This window comes from Chlorocebus sabaeus, chromosome 25 (assembly GCF_047675955.1).
Source record: "Chlorocebus sabaeus isolate Y175 chromosome 25, mChlSab1.0.hap1, whole genome shotgun sequence".
Classification (NCBI taxonomy): Eukaryota; Metazoa; Chordata; class Mammalia; order Primates; family Cercopithecidae; genus Chlorocebus; species Chlorocebus sabaeus.
This window is the reverse complement of record NC_132928.1, coordinates 2,684,637-2,699,413: the sequence shown is the minus strand read 5'-3', so window position 1 is coordinate 2,699,413 and position 14,777 is coordinate 2,684,637. Positions and strand designations below refer to the sequence as shown.

The 14,777-nt window shown below is 42.3% G+C and overlaps 1 long non-coding RNA gene across 1 annotated transcript; it reads right to left on the bottom strand.

Annotated features, from left to right (window-relative positions):
• Window positions 1-1,407: 1,407 nt before the first annotated feature.
• Window positions 1,408-14,740, bottom strand: LOC119619578 (uncharacterized). The gene is made up of 3 exons (XR_005236053.2): window positions 14,583-14,740; window positions 4,930-5,101; window positions 1,408-3,574 (listed from the first exon to the last, which is right to left on the bottom strand). It is a non-coding gene; the product is annotated as an uncharacterized lncRNA (long non-coding RNA).
• Window positions 14,741-14,777: the final 37 nt, after the last annotated feature.

Sequence of the window (14,777 nt, the reverse complement as noted above, 5' to 3'; positions counted from 1 at the left end):
AAGTTGTCCTGCCTTTCCAGATCGAACCAATGTACTTCTTACATATATTGATTGATGTCTCATGTCTCCCTAAAATGTATAAATACTGGAACAATCTCTGTTTTGTGTAAATCTGGTTTAATCTGATCCTTTGTGTTAGCTCAGAAAATATTTATAGTAAATACTGAAATGGGGCCAATATCTTTATTAGAAAAAAGTTAACATAAATTGTTAAGAAAAGCATCAAGAAAATAAAATATACACAGGTGAGGGCCATGATGGGCCTTTCACAAAGGAGAACATGAAACGGGTAAACAAACATAGGAAAAATTCATATTTCCTAGTATTCAATGGAAATTAACACTGAGATTTTTATGAATCTTTCAAATGCGCAGTTTTATCAAAAATTGAAACATTTAATAATGGCTAGGATAGAGACACTCTCACATCCTCCTGTAGGGGAGTAAACCTTAATTCAAGTATTTTGAAAAGCAGTTTGAGAATATACTTCAGAAGCCCCATGCGACATAAGAAAAAATACATTGATCTCTGCCCCCAATTCCTAATACATATCTAATACCCTTAGAATTTTCTGGGTGACAGAAGGATCTTTTGTTCTAATGAGGTGACTCTTTGTGGGCTTCTGGGTGGGCACCTGGCACCAGAAAGACCAAGCCACAATTAGGGGCTTGGAACTTTCAGCCCTATTCCCCCATCCTCCAGGGAGGAGAGTGAGGCTGGAGACTGAGTGCACGATGGATCATGCCTATGAACTGAAGCCTACACCAAAATCCCTAATCTACAGAGTTCCGAGAGCTTCCAGGATGCTCAACACATCCATGTGCCGGGAGGGCGGTGTACCCCAACTCCATGGGGACAGAAGCTCCTGTGCTCAGGACCCTTCCCACCTCGCCCTAGGTACCTCTTCATCTGACTGTACAACTGAATCCTTTCTACGAAACCCGGAGACATAAGTAATGTTTCCTCTGACTTCTGTGAGCTGTTACAGCAAACTCTCAAACCTGAGGAGGAGGCTGTGGGAACCCCAAATTTGTAGTCAAGTTGGTCAGAAGCTTCAGAGGACTGTGTCTTATGCTTGGCTCTGAAGTAGGGGCAGTCTGTGGGGCCTTTGAGGTCTGCACTAACTCCAGGTAGGTAGTGTCAGAGTTGAACTGAATGTTAGGACACCCAACTGGTGTACAGAAAGTTGAAGAAATGCTTAAGTGTGGGGAAGATCCCTATACAATTGGTGTCAGAAGTGTTTTGAGTAGAAAAACAGTGTTTTTCCTAGACCCCAGTAATTTTACTTTGGCAGATTTATACAAAAGAAATCTAAATACGGAAAAGAAATCTACGGCCTAAAATTTTTTAAATTGGAAATAATCTTTAATAAGCACAACAGTGAGTACATGGTTATAGTGTGGTGTATATTTCTTTTTTTTTTTTTTTTGAGATGGAGTCTCACTCTGTCACCCAGGCTGAAGTGCTGTTGCACAATCTCGGTTCATTGCAACCTCTGCCTCCTAGGTTCAAGCAATTCTCCTGCCTCAGCCTCCTGAGTAGCTGGGACTACAGGTACACGCTGCCACACCCAGCTAATTTTTTGTATTTTTAGTAGAGACAGGGTTTCACCAAGTTAGCCAGCATGGTCTTAATCTCCTTGACCTCGTGATCCGCCCGCTGCTGGGATTACAGGCGAGAGCCACTGTGCCCAGCCCTCTTCCACTATTTCAAATAATGTTTATGAAGACTACACAATAATACATGCATAAAATGCAATATCAAGGGGGAAAGGCAGGCTATAAAATGCTCTACATACTGTATTTTTGATAAAGATTGGAAAGAAATGCACGAAATTGTTATCATTGGTCATCTTTGGAAGATGAAACTATTATTGTCTTTTTCATACTGCTTAGAATATCTAAGTTTTTTGTAGTTGTTGTTATTGCATTTTTTTTTTTTTGAGACGAAGTCTCACTGTGTTGCCCAGGCTGGAGTGCAATGGCATGATCTCAACTCACTATGACCTCCGCCTCCTGGGTTCAAGCAGTTCTCCTGCCTCAGCCTCCTGAGTAGCTGGGATTACTGCATGTGCCACCATACCCAGCTAATTTTTGTATTTTAAGTAATTTTTGTATTTTAAGGGTTTCACCACGTTGGTCAGGCTGGGCTCGAATTCCTAATCTCGTGATCTGCCCACCTCAGCCTCCCAAAATGCTAGGATTACAGGCGTGAGCCACCGTGCCCAGTTATTTATTTATTTATTTATTTTGAGACAGAATCTCGCTCTGTCACCCCGGCTGGAGTACAGTGGTGCAATCCTGGCTCACTGCAACCTCTGCCTCCCAGGCTCAAGCGATTCTACTGCTTCAGCCTCCCGAGTAGCTGGGACTACAGGCATGTGCCAGAACGCCCGGGTAATTGTGTATTCTTAGCAGAGATGAGGTTTCACCATGTTGGCCAGGCTGGTCTCGAACTACTGACATTGTGATCCACCCACCTTGGCCTCCCAAAGTGCTGGATTATAGGTGTAAGCCACTGCACCCGGCCTAGAATATCTAAGTTTTCTTTAATGAATGTGTTTCACTTTACCATAGAAACAAAATCTGTAAAGCCAGAAAAAAATGATGCATGCTAATTAGCATTCATAATACAATATTATAATTTAGATGTGGAAGCAAACAAAATGTAATGAAACTAAAAGTATTGCCCAGAAGTATGCATTACTTCTTTTCTCTTCACTGTCAACAAAGCAACAAAGTAATTTCTGGCTAAGTGGGAATAACCATCTGATAGCTACTACTTCCCTTCATAAATCAACATGTGTACACTAGCACACAGAACCTAAGAAAATACAGAGAAAGCCAAGCAATTTTTAAAGAAAAACGTTTGCCAAATTATCCACAAAGTACATGCTGTGAATTTCATAAATCTCATTAGAATATGACAATAAAGTGGTGTGCACATCTTTGTAATAGTTTACAGAAACAGACACCAAAATGCTAAGCCTATGCACTACATGTCATCGAAATACGGAATGAAGGTGGAGATGTCCTTAGATAAAATGGCATAAATAAGCAATTCTCAAAGTGTGATCTGCAGACCCCCAGGGTCTGTGTGGGCAAAATGGTTTTCATAATAATATTAAGACTTTGTTATTACTCATTTTTACTATGTTGATATGTGCACTGATGGAACAAAATCAGTGTTGGGTAAAACTGCTAACGCCTTAGCATGAACAAACTCTGTGATGCCAAACAGTAGTCGATGCTGCATTCTTCACTGCTGTGAAATTGATGATTTTTTTAAAATTACAGTCTTAGTTGAGAAAGTACTAAAAAAAGCAGTAAAAATTATTAATTCCATCTAATCTCTGCCCTCGATCCTGTACTGTTTTTAATATTGTGTGTGATGCCATGGGACGTAGGCATAAAGCATTTCTGCTACAATTTGAAGTATCTTGGTTTCCAAGAAAAGTACTTATGTCATTTTGTGAGTCATAAGCTGCACTAACTGCTTTTTGCAGAGACCACCATCTTTAAAATATGACGGACAACCTGAAGTGATTCAGACTTGTGTATCTGGAAGACATTTTCTGAAAAATGAACAAAGTGAGCCTGTCACTTCAAGGGAAACAACTGATGCTATTTGTTGCCAATGATAAAATTTGAGCTTTCAAATGAAAATGAGAATTCTGGAAAACTTGTATCTGCCATTATGAGTTTAATAGCTTCTCTATATCTTTGGATAAGATTGACATTAATGAATGTGATCTTTTTTATCTTGTATAATGAAATATGTCAACAGTTGGAAGACCTGCATAACTTAGTGAATCAGTGTTTTCCAAATGACCAGTACATCATGTTACAAAATAATGCATGAGTAAAAGATCCATTCAAATTGGAAGACAGGTCAATGGATATTAATGTAACAGATACGAAAAGTTTGTTGATATGCTTTCATGTTCTACATTGCAACTAAACTTTAAGAAATTACAATTGTTAAATTTGGCATCATATCAAAGAATAATCCACAATGATCTGAAAAGGCTATTAAAATACTCCTAAGGTTTTCAACTATAAATCTATATAAGGCCAAATTTTCTTCATATACTTCAACCAAAGCATCATCTCACAACAGATTGAATGCAGAAGCAGGTGCAAGAATCCAACGGTCTTTGGTTTAGCCAGACACTGAAGAGATTTGTAAAACTGTTGGATTAATTTTTCCTTTTCTTTTTTTTGAGATGGAGTCTCTGTCTGTCACCCAGGCTGGAGTGCAATGGCGTGATCTCAGCTCACTGTAACCTCTGACTCCCGGGTTCAAGTGATTGCCCTGCCTCAGCCTCCTGAGTAGCTGGGATTGCAGGCATGCGCCACCACACCCAGTTAATTTTTGTATTTTTAGTAGAGACGAGGTTTCACCATGTTGGCCAGGCTGGTCTTGAACTCCTGATCACAAGCAATCCACCCATCTAGGCCCCCCAAAGTGCTAGGATTACAGGTGTGAGTCACTGCGCCTGGCCTTGTATTAGTTTTTCTATTGCTGCCATTAAAAATTACCACAAACCCATCCTGGCTAACATGGTGAAACCCTGTCCCTACTAAAAAATACAAAAAATTAGCCGGGCATGATGGCGGGCACCTGTAGTCCCAGCTACTCGGGAGGCTGAGGCAGGAGAATGGCATGAACCCGGGAGGCAGAGTTTACAGTGAGACGAGATTGTGCCACTGCACTCCAGCCTGGGCGACAGAGCCAGACTCTGTCTCCAAAAAAAAAAAAAAAAAAAAAAAAAAATTACCACAAACCATAGTGGCTTAACAACACAAATGTATTCTCATACAGCTCTGTAGGTCAGCAGTGTGACATGAGTTCTCACTGAGCTAACATCAAGGTATCACAGAGCTGGGTTCCCTTTTGGAGGCTCTAATGAAGAATCTGTTTTCTTACCTTTTCTAGCTTCTGGAGGTGCTGTTCATTCCTTAGCTCTTGACGCCATCCTCAATCTTCAAAGTCAGCAACAGTGCATCTCCCGCTGAGCCTTTTTCAGTGTCATGTCTTCCTGTGACCAGGTGGAAAAGGTTTTCCATTTTTCAGGAGTTGATGATTAGATTGGGTCCACCTGGATAATGAAAGCTCATCTCTCATCTCAAAATCATTAACCCTAATCATATCTGTAATATCCCTTTTGCCATGTAAAGTAACATGTTTATAGGTTCAGAGTATTAAGGTGTGGACACAATTGAGGGCCATAACTGCTCACCATGAATGTGAAACAGTACCATTCTTCCCACTAAATTTGTTTGCAAAATATATTTTTCTTTTTTTTTTTTGAGACGGAGTCTTTGCTCTGTCGCCCAGGCTGGAGTGCAGTGGCACGAACTCGGCTCACTACAAGCTCCGCCTCCCGGGTTTACGCCATTCTCCTGCCTCAGCCTCCCGAGTAGCTGGGACTACAGGCGCCCGCCACCTCGCCCGGCTAGTTTTTTGTATTTTTTAGTAGAGACAGGGTTTCACCGGGTTAGCCAGGATGGTCTCGATCTCCTGACCTCGTGATCCGCCCGTCTCGGCCTCCCAAAGTGCTGGGATTACAGGCTTGAGCCACCGCGCCCGGCCTATATTTTTCATTAGAATGTCATATGTTAACACATAATGAGTTTGTCATTATTCTGAGTGAATATTTTTTACAAATTCTCAGTTTTGCTTTCTAACACGGTATCTCGGTCCACTTAATGTTTCTATAACAGAATACCTGAGACTGGGTAATTCATAAAGAAAAGAGGTTTTTTTGGCTTATGATTCTGGAGCTGGGAAGTCCAAGAAGCATGGCGCCTGCATCTGCCTGGCCTCTGGTGAGGGCTTCCTGCTCCACCATAACACGGTAGACAAGCAGAAGGAGAATCAGGCATGTGCGAAAAAGGGACCAAAAACAAGGAGTAGCCTTGCATTATAACCCACTATCATGGTAACTAGTCCAGTCCTGCAAGAACTAGCCCAGTCTCACAAGAAGTCCATCTTAATGAGCTACTCACCTCTGATATGCCCCACCTCCCAACTCCACTACACTGGCAATTCAAGGTGAGTTTTCACAGGGACAAACCACATCCAAACCATAGCATATGGTTAAGTATTGATAAATATAAAACTTAAAAACAAAAGCTTTTGGAGTTCTGAATTAGTTTTAACAGAGTAAAGAGGTTATGAAGCCAAGAAGGTTGAGGATTGCTGGCTTAAATTTTTGAAATGGTAAGAGCAGACCCATCCTAAGAGTGTTTCAAAATCACACAAACACCCTCCATAGAAAGATGAAATCATCCCATTATACAGAGAAAATGCTGGAAAAATGTGGTGGTAAGTGTCATTAGGTGAGTTGACCAGAATCTTTCAGATGACTGGTGCCAACTCCCAGACACACTGGCAAAAGCTCTAGCAAAGAAAAAGCTGCTTTAAGTTGTCTTTAAGCATCCCTTCTGTCCCCAGTGTCACACATTGGGGATGTGTCCCTAGTGCCTATCTTATGGCTGGGTTTCATGCATGTCAGACTGACCCTGCCCTGGAACCGTACTGATGAGACTATTGTGACATGGAATGTGGTTCTGCATGGCTCAAAAAGAAACTACTCCAGACTCACTCCATGGCAATCTTATGTCAGATATTGCTAGTACTTATCTACTCTTCTTTTTTTAGAGACTGAGGTCTCACTATGTTGCCCAGGCTGGACTCAAACTCCTAAGCTCAAGTGATCCTCCCACCTCAGACTCCTAAGTAGCTGGGACTTACAGGCATGAGTCACCACACTTGGCTCCATCTACTCTTCTTCTTCTTCTTCTTTTTTTTTTCATGTGAAGCAAGGCTTCCAAACTTGTGAACAATAATATAGTCTATCATTTCAATGTCAAACAAAACCAGACAAAGCTCCTACCTCAAATGAGGAGAGAAGTAGAAGAAAGACATTTGTTGAGTGCCTGCCATACTCCTGTCATTTTGACTGGTTTGTCTTTAATTCTCTCTATGAACCTCTGAGAGAGATCATTCTATCCTGTCACAGGTGGGAAAACTGAGGCCCAGCAAGGTTAAGAAATCACCCTGGTTCATGCAACAAATAAGTGGAAGAGACAGATTTCAGACCTGGGTCCATCTGGTTCTAACATTCACATGGGTTCCGTTCCCCCACGCTGTCTGCTAAGCAGTGTTGGGCCCCTGGAGTGTGTTAAAAGAAAACACCATGCTCTGAACACCAAAACCCGAAGTAGAGGCCATCCCTCCTGAACTGAGGCCAGGCCCAGGAAGCAGCTTACTCATCCCTCACAAGTCAGCATGTGAAAAGCAGCTGACGACCTCAAAGGAAAACTGCAAAGGGAATGAATTCATCAAAGATCCCTCAGCCACAGCCCAGTGCATGCACTGCCATGAGACCTTTGAGGTGGAGCAGAGAGGGCCAGCCACTGCATTGAGCCAGAGGGACTCGAGTTCCGCATCTGGTTCTGCTACTCATTATCCAGGCACAATTGGGAAGCAGTTTTGTCTTTGTAAACCTCCATTTTCCCATGTGTAAAAAAGCAATAATGCCCTCCTCTCCCCAAGTTCCTCCAAGAATTAAAATAAGGAATCCAAGACGGAGACAAGACACTCATGGGTAGTGAGAGAAACAAGTGAAGAAGACCGTCCTGATAACTTGCTGTAAATGCTGTGCAAAGAAATGGAAGCAGAGAGAGGTCCATGGCATTGAGCATAGCTAGTAGGGCATACAGTGTAGGAGGAATGTAGCTGGAAAGGGCGTGTGTGTCAAGCAAACTTTGATTTAACTGTATGTGAGGGAATCACAAAATTACAATGGCTTAAACAAGATAAAAGTGGTTTTCCCTCCGTGAAACCAAGTAAGGAATTAGGCAATGCCAAGCTAGTGGCTCCACAATTGAGGACCCAGCTCCTTCCATTTTGTGGCTTCACCGTCTTCATGGTCTTCATGGCCCAGGATGGCTACCCGAGCTTTGGCTATCATCTCCATATTCTCGAAAGGAAGCAGAATGACAAAAAAGACATGCCTCTTCTCCTTTCATCTGATTACCTGGAACTTAGTTACAGGGCTTCACCTAAAATAGTCTCAGGGATTTCTGAGTGAAGCGGTTTATGGGCAGTTGTCCATGTATCTAGGATTTAGGGAGAGGACTAAACATTCCTCATGTAGCTTGCTGGTGCTGGAGTGAGCAATATGGACTTTCTTCTCAAGTAATTGTGATTGTGCATTTTGATATGCCTAGCAGTTCCCTTGAGGACTGGTGCAGAGGTTTGTCTTTGCTTCAATCCCTCAGGCTGGTGCACCTCCCCAGGTGGCATCTGTTGAAAGCATTTTTTTTTGTTTTGTTCTTGATTCGCTCTTGTCGCCCAGGTTGGGGTGCAATGGCACAATCTCGGCTCACTGCAACCTCCGCCTCCTAAGTTCAGGCGATTCTCGAGCCTCAGCCTCCCAAGTAGCTGGGATTACAGGCACCTGCCACCACGCCCGGCTAATTTTTGTATTTTTAATAGAGATGGGGTTTCACCATTTTGGCCAGGCTGGTCTTGAACTCCTGATCTCAGGTGATCCACCTGCCTTGGCCTTCCAAAGTGCTGGGATTACAGGTGTGAGCCACCGCACCCAGCCTGTTGAAAACATTTAAAGACATAAACTCCCCATAGATGTCTGGAGCAAGGGATAGCTGATGGGTCATGCAGCACATAGACCAAAAAGTCTGGGAAGGAGGAGGCTGAGGAAGAAGATGCTTGAGAAAAGAAGGTCATTGAAGGGCTACTGCATGTACCAGGGAACCCAGGTTGCAATGCACATGTCCAGGGCTGGACACACGCTCAGAAAATATCTAAGAGGACCCTAGGCTTGCACCTGTGGCTGATCTTTGCATTCCATGCAAGCAGGAGTTAAAGTCTACGGATAATGGAAAGAGTGGCTTGGTTAAGTGTCTAAGGAATGCCTCAGCTCAGAGCCAATCTGCAAAGATCAGAAGATTTTTCTTTTGTGTTTGGTCCAGGTGTTTTTAGTCCAGGTGTTTAAGGAAATCTGTGTTAACTCTCTGTGGCTGACCACTGAGGTAATAGAGCAGAGACTTCAGTGTCTACATATAAGGAATGCAGTCTGCAAAAATCATATGGAAATGTCACTAAACAAACAAGACTGCAACCCTTAATAAGCAATAACAGCAAATCTTGCAAAGGGCAAAGAATCTGATTTCCAGGGTTATCATATTATAATATCCAAAATGCCCAGTTTTTTTCTTTCAGTCAGCTTCCTCAGGTTGAAGTATCCAGTTTTTAGCAAAAAAAAATGTGAAGGCACACCAAGAAAAAAAGTACAACCCATTCACAGGAAAAAGAAATTGACAGAAGCCATCTGTGAGGAAGCCTAGACATTGAACTTGCTAGGCAAAGAGGGCTGGACCGTTCAGCCCTACCCCTTGACCTCCTGGGTCAATGATTTTATGGCCAAAGATGTTAACCCATGATGTCTACGTAATAAAACTTCCAAAAACACCCTCTAATGACTACGTGTGGGGAGCTTCTGCTAACTTCAGGTACATAATATCAGAATTGAATTGAATTGTAGGACACATACTTGGTGTCTGGAGAGTTGTTTTTTGTGTGGAATAAAAAACCCACATATTTAGTGTCAGAAGTGTTGTGAGAAAAAATAGTTCAGCGAAGTATTCCATCCTCTTCTATTCCTTAGTAGAATTTCAGGATTGGTGTTAATTCTTCTTTAAAGGTTTGGTAGAATTCACCAAGCTGAAGCCATCTGGTCCTGCTTCAGGGGAGGTTTTTGATTACTGATTCAACCTTTTTTTTTTTTTTTTTTTTTGAGACAGAGTCTCCCTCTGTTGCCCAGGCTGGAGCGCGGTGGTGCAATCTCGGCTCACTGCAAGCTCTGCCTCCTGCGTTCACGCCATTCTCCTGCCTCAGACTCCCGAGTAGCTGGGACTACAGGCACCCGCCACCATGCCCGGCTTTTTTTTTTTTTTTTTTTTTTTTTTTTTTTTGTATTTTTAGTAGAGACGGGATTTCACCGTGTTAGCCAGGATGGTCTCAATCTCCTGACCTCGTAATCCGCCCGTCTCAGCCTCCCAAAGTGCTGGGATTACAGGCGTGAGCTGCTGTGCCTGGCCTTACTGATTCAACCTCGTATTGGATTCAATCTCTTTACTTTTTCTAGGTTTGTTCAGGTTTATTTCTTCCTGAGTCAGTTTTGGTCATTTGTGTTTTTCCAGGAATTTGCTCATTTCATCTGGGTTATCTAATTTGCTGGTATACAGTTGTTCACAGTATTGTCTTATGATGCTTTTTTTCTTTTTTCCTGTAAGGTCCATAATGATGTCCCTGCTTTCATTTCTGATTTTAGTTATTTGCATCTTCACTCTTTCTCAGTCTAGCTAAAGATTTGTCAGTGCTGTTCATCTTTTCAAAATTCTCATTTCAGCTATTGTACTTTTCAGCTCCAGAACTTTGATTTGGTTTATTTTTAATAATTTGTCTCTTTGTTGATATTCTGTTTATACACTTATTGTTTACCTGACTTCCTTTAGTTCTTTGTCAATGGTTTCCTTTAGTTAAGCATATGTAAGACCATTTAAATAAACATTTAAGTAAACTTTTAAACATTTAAATAAAAGTCTTTGTCTAGCAAGTTCAATGTCTAGGCTTCCCCAGGGATGGTTTCTGTCAATTTCTTTTTCCTGTGAATGGGTTGTACTTTTCTTTTTTCTTGGTATGCTATTTTATTTATTTATTTATTTTTGGTTAAAAACTGGGCACTTCAGGGCTGGCATGGTGGCTCATGCCTGTAATCCCAGCACTTTGGGATGCCGAGGCGGGTGGATCACGAGGTCAGGTGTTTGAGACCAGCCTGGCCAACATAATGAAACCCTGTCTCTACTAAAAATACAAAAATTAGCTGGGTGTGAGGTGGGCGCCTATAATCCCAGCAACTCAGGAGGCTGAGGCAGGAGAATTGCTTGAACTTGAGAGGCAGAGGTTGCTGTGAGCAGAGATCGTGCCACTGCACTCCAGCCGCGGCGACAGTGCCAGTCTCCATCTCAATAATAATAATAATAATAACCCCCCAAAACTGGGCACTTCAACCTGAAAAAGCTGATAGAAAGAAAAAAGCAAAAACTGGGCATTTTGAATATTATAATGTGGTAACTCTGGAAATCAGATCCTGTTAACGCTTATTAAGGGCTGCAGTATTCTGTTTGTTTAGATCATGCCTTAGTCTTTCTGGCCACCAGCCCCCATCCTGAAGCTATTCAGGGTTCCCCAGCCACCAGTCATCTCATTAGCATACCAACAACACTTATCACACCTGAGATTCCAAAGGTTTTAGGAGCTTGTGCCAGGAACGGGGATAATGATCAAATGTTTATTTTTATTATATCACAACTTCTTAACTCATTTATTGAGTCATTATGCTTCGCATTAGGGCAAATGAAGCCTCTTCACATTAGGGGAAATTCAGCCTATCAAATACAACACTGAAAGCTAAATAACAACAACAACAACAACAACACAACAACAACCAATCAGGGATGGGTGCAGTGGCTCACACCTGTAACCTAATCTTAGCACTTTGGGAGGCCGAAGTGGGAGGGTCATTTGAGGTCAGGAGTTTGAGACCACCCTGGTCAACATGGTGAAACCCCATCTCTACTAAAATTACAAAAATTAGCCAGGCGGGGTGGTGCATACCTGTAATTCCAGCTACTTGGGAGGCTGAGGCAGGAGAATCACTTGAACTTGGGAGGCAGAGGCTGCAGTGAGCTGAGATCGTGCCATTGCACTCCAGCCTGGGCGAAAAAGCAAGACCTTGTTTCAAAACAAGAACAAATCAGGCTGGAGAGTCATTTCCCAGCAATTCTGTAGCAAGGGCATATATGCATCAGTTAGAGAGTTGGAGTTTGTGACCCTCAGGTGTCCTTCCTTTTCTAAGAATTGATTATTTTTATAATTCTTTATGTTAAGTATAATTAATTTCTCAAATTTATCAAAGATCATTATTTTCTTTTTTCTTTTTGAGACAGAGTCTCATTCTGTCGCCCAGGCTGGAGTGCAGTGGCGCTATCTCTGCTCACTGCAAGCTCCACCTCCCAGGTTCATGCCATTCTCCTGCCTCAGCCTCCTGAGTAACTGGGACTAGAGGCATACACCACTACACCCAGCTTTTTTTTTTTTTTTTTTTTTTTTTTGTATTTTTAGTAGAGACAGGGTTTCACCACATTAGCCAGGATGGTCTCGATCTCCTGACCTCATGATCCGCCTGCCTCGGCCTCCCAAAGTGCTGGGATTACAGGCGTGAGCCACCGTGCCCGGGCTGGACCATTATTTTCTTAGCCAAAATGCTGGCCTGCCCCAGTTCCATCTGGGGTTAATCTTCATTTAAACAGCTCTTTAAAACTATTTGGTTTTCCCCATACATCTATGGCCAATTGATTTTTGACAGGAAGCCAAGACAATTTAATAGGAAAAGGACAATCTCTTCAACGAATAGTGCTGGGACAACTAGAAGTCTACATGCAAAACAATGCGCTTGGACCCTGACCTCACACCACATACAAAAATTACCTTAAAACGGATCAACAACCTAAATATAAGAGCCAAACCTATAAAACTCTTAGAAGAAAACATAGGAGTAAATCTTCACAACCTTGGATTTGACAATGATATCTTACACAGGACACCAAATGCACAAACAACAAAAGAAAAAACAGTTAAGCTGAACTTCATCAAAATTAAAGTTTTAAGCGCATCAAAGGACATCAGAAAGTGAAAACGACAATTACAGAATGGGAGAGAAATATTTGTGAAGCATATATCTGATAAGGGTCTAGTATCCATAATATATAAAGAACTCTTACAACTCAACAACAAAAAGACAACCCAATTTTAAAACCAGAAAAGGACTTGAATAGACACGTCTCCAAAGAAGATATACAGATGGCCAACAAGCACATGAAAAGGAGAATGCTTAACAGCATTAGTTATTAGGAAAGCGTAAACCAAAATCAGAATGAGGTATCCCTGCATACCTACTGGGATAACAATAAAATGGAAAATAACAAGCATTGGTGAGGATGCGGAGAAACTGGAACCCTGTACATTGCTGGTAGGAATATAAAATGGTTCAGCCATCATGGAAACCATTTGGAGTTCCTCAAATAGTTAAACACTGAAGGCTGGGCGCGGTGGCTCATGCCTGTAATCCCAGCACTCTGGAAGGCCAAGGTAGGCAGATAACTTGAGGTCAAGAGTTCAAGACCAGTCTGGCCAACATGGTGAAACCCCATCTCTACTAAAAACACAGAAATTAGCCAGACGTGGTGGCACACACCTGTAACTCTAGCTAGTCAGGAGGCCAAGGGAAGAGAATTGCTTGAACCTAGGAGGCAGAGGTTGCAGTGAGCCAAGATTGCCGCCACTGCACTCTAGGCTGGGCAACAGAGCAAAGCTCTGTCTCAAAAAAAAAAAAAAAAAAAAAGGCCAGGCACGGTGGCTAACGCCTGTAATCCCAGCACTTTGGGAGGCTGAGGCAGGTGGATCATGAGGTCAGGAAATCAAGACCATTCTGGCTAACACGTTAAAACCCCATCTCTATTAAAAAAAAAAATACAAAAAAAAAAAAAAAAATAGCCGGACGAGGTGGCAGGAGCCTGTAGTCCCAGCTATTCAGGAGGCTGAGGCAGGAGAATGGTGTGAACCCCGGAGGCGGAGCTTGCAGTGAGCTGAGATCACGCCATTGCACTCCAGCCTGGGCGACAGAGGAAGACACCGTCTCAAATAAAAAAAAAAAAAAAAAAAAAAAAAAAAATTGAATTACCATGTGATCCAACAATTCAATCCCTGTGTACATACCCTCCCAAAATAAAAATGGGTTCTCAAACGCATGTACATGCATGTTCATAGTAGCATTATTCACAAAGCCAAAAGATGCAAACAGCCCAAATGTCCATAGATAGATGAATAAACTGTGGCATACACGATACACACACACACATACACACAATCGAATACTATGCAGTCATAAAAAGGAATAAAGTCTGTTACATGCTACCTGAGGGTGAACCTTGAAAATATGCTAAGTGAAAGATAGACACAAAAGTCTACACACTGTGATTCCGTTTATATGAAGTATCTAAAATAAGTAACTATAGAGACAGAAGTAGACCGGTGATTGCCAGGGGCTGGGGGAAGAGGACAATGGGAAGAAACTTCTCAATGGGTATGGGGTTTTTCTTTTGGAATGAGGAATCGGAACTAGTCAGAGGTGGTCGTTGCACAGCATTGTGAATTCACTAAATGCCACTGAAATGACCACTTTATGGTAAATTTTATGTTGTGTGAATTTCACCTTCAGTTAAAAAAAAAAAAAGTAAAACTACTCAGACAACGCCAAATTATTGACAATTTCAACTTATTCCACAGACCCCAAATCTTGGAATCACAACCCCGTAGGCCAATTCTCAGGTCAGGCAGCAATTTCATCCCTGTTCAATTTTATCCAGAGCTCCTGGTGGCTCTGAAGCGCTCTAGGGAACAGACTAGGAAAATTCTCATGGTGTTACCTCACATCGGGCCACTAGTGCTCCTTTAATGTGAGAACAACCGGGAGGAGGAGAGGATGTGCACCTAAAAGTACAAGGAAGAGTGTCCTCGAAGCATATGTCCTACAGTCCCACGCTGCTGCCAGGCCCACAGGAAGATGACAGGCCCGGCCTCCACTCCTTCTAAGGTCATTGCCCAGTTTCGACGTCGGGATG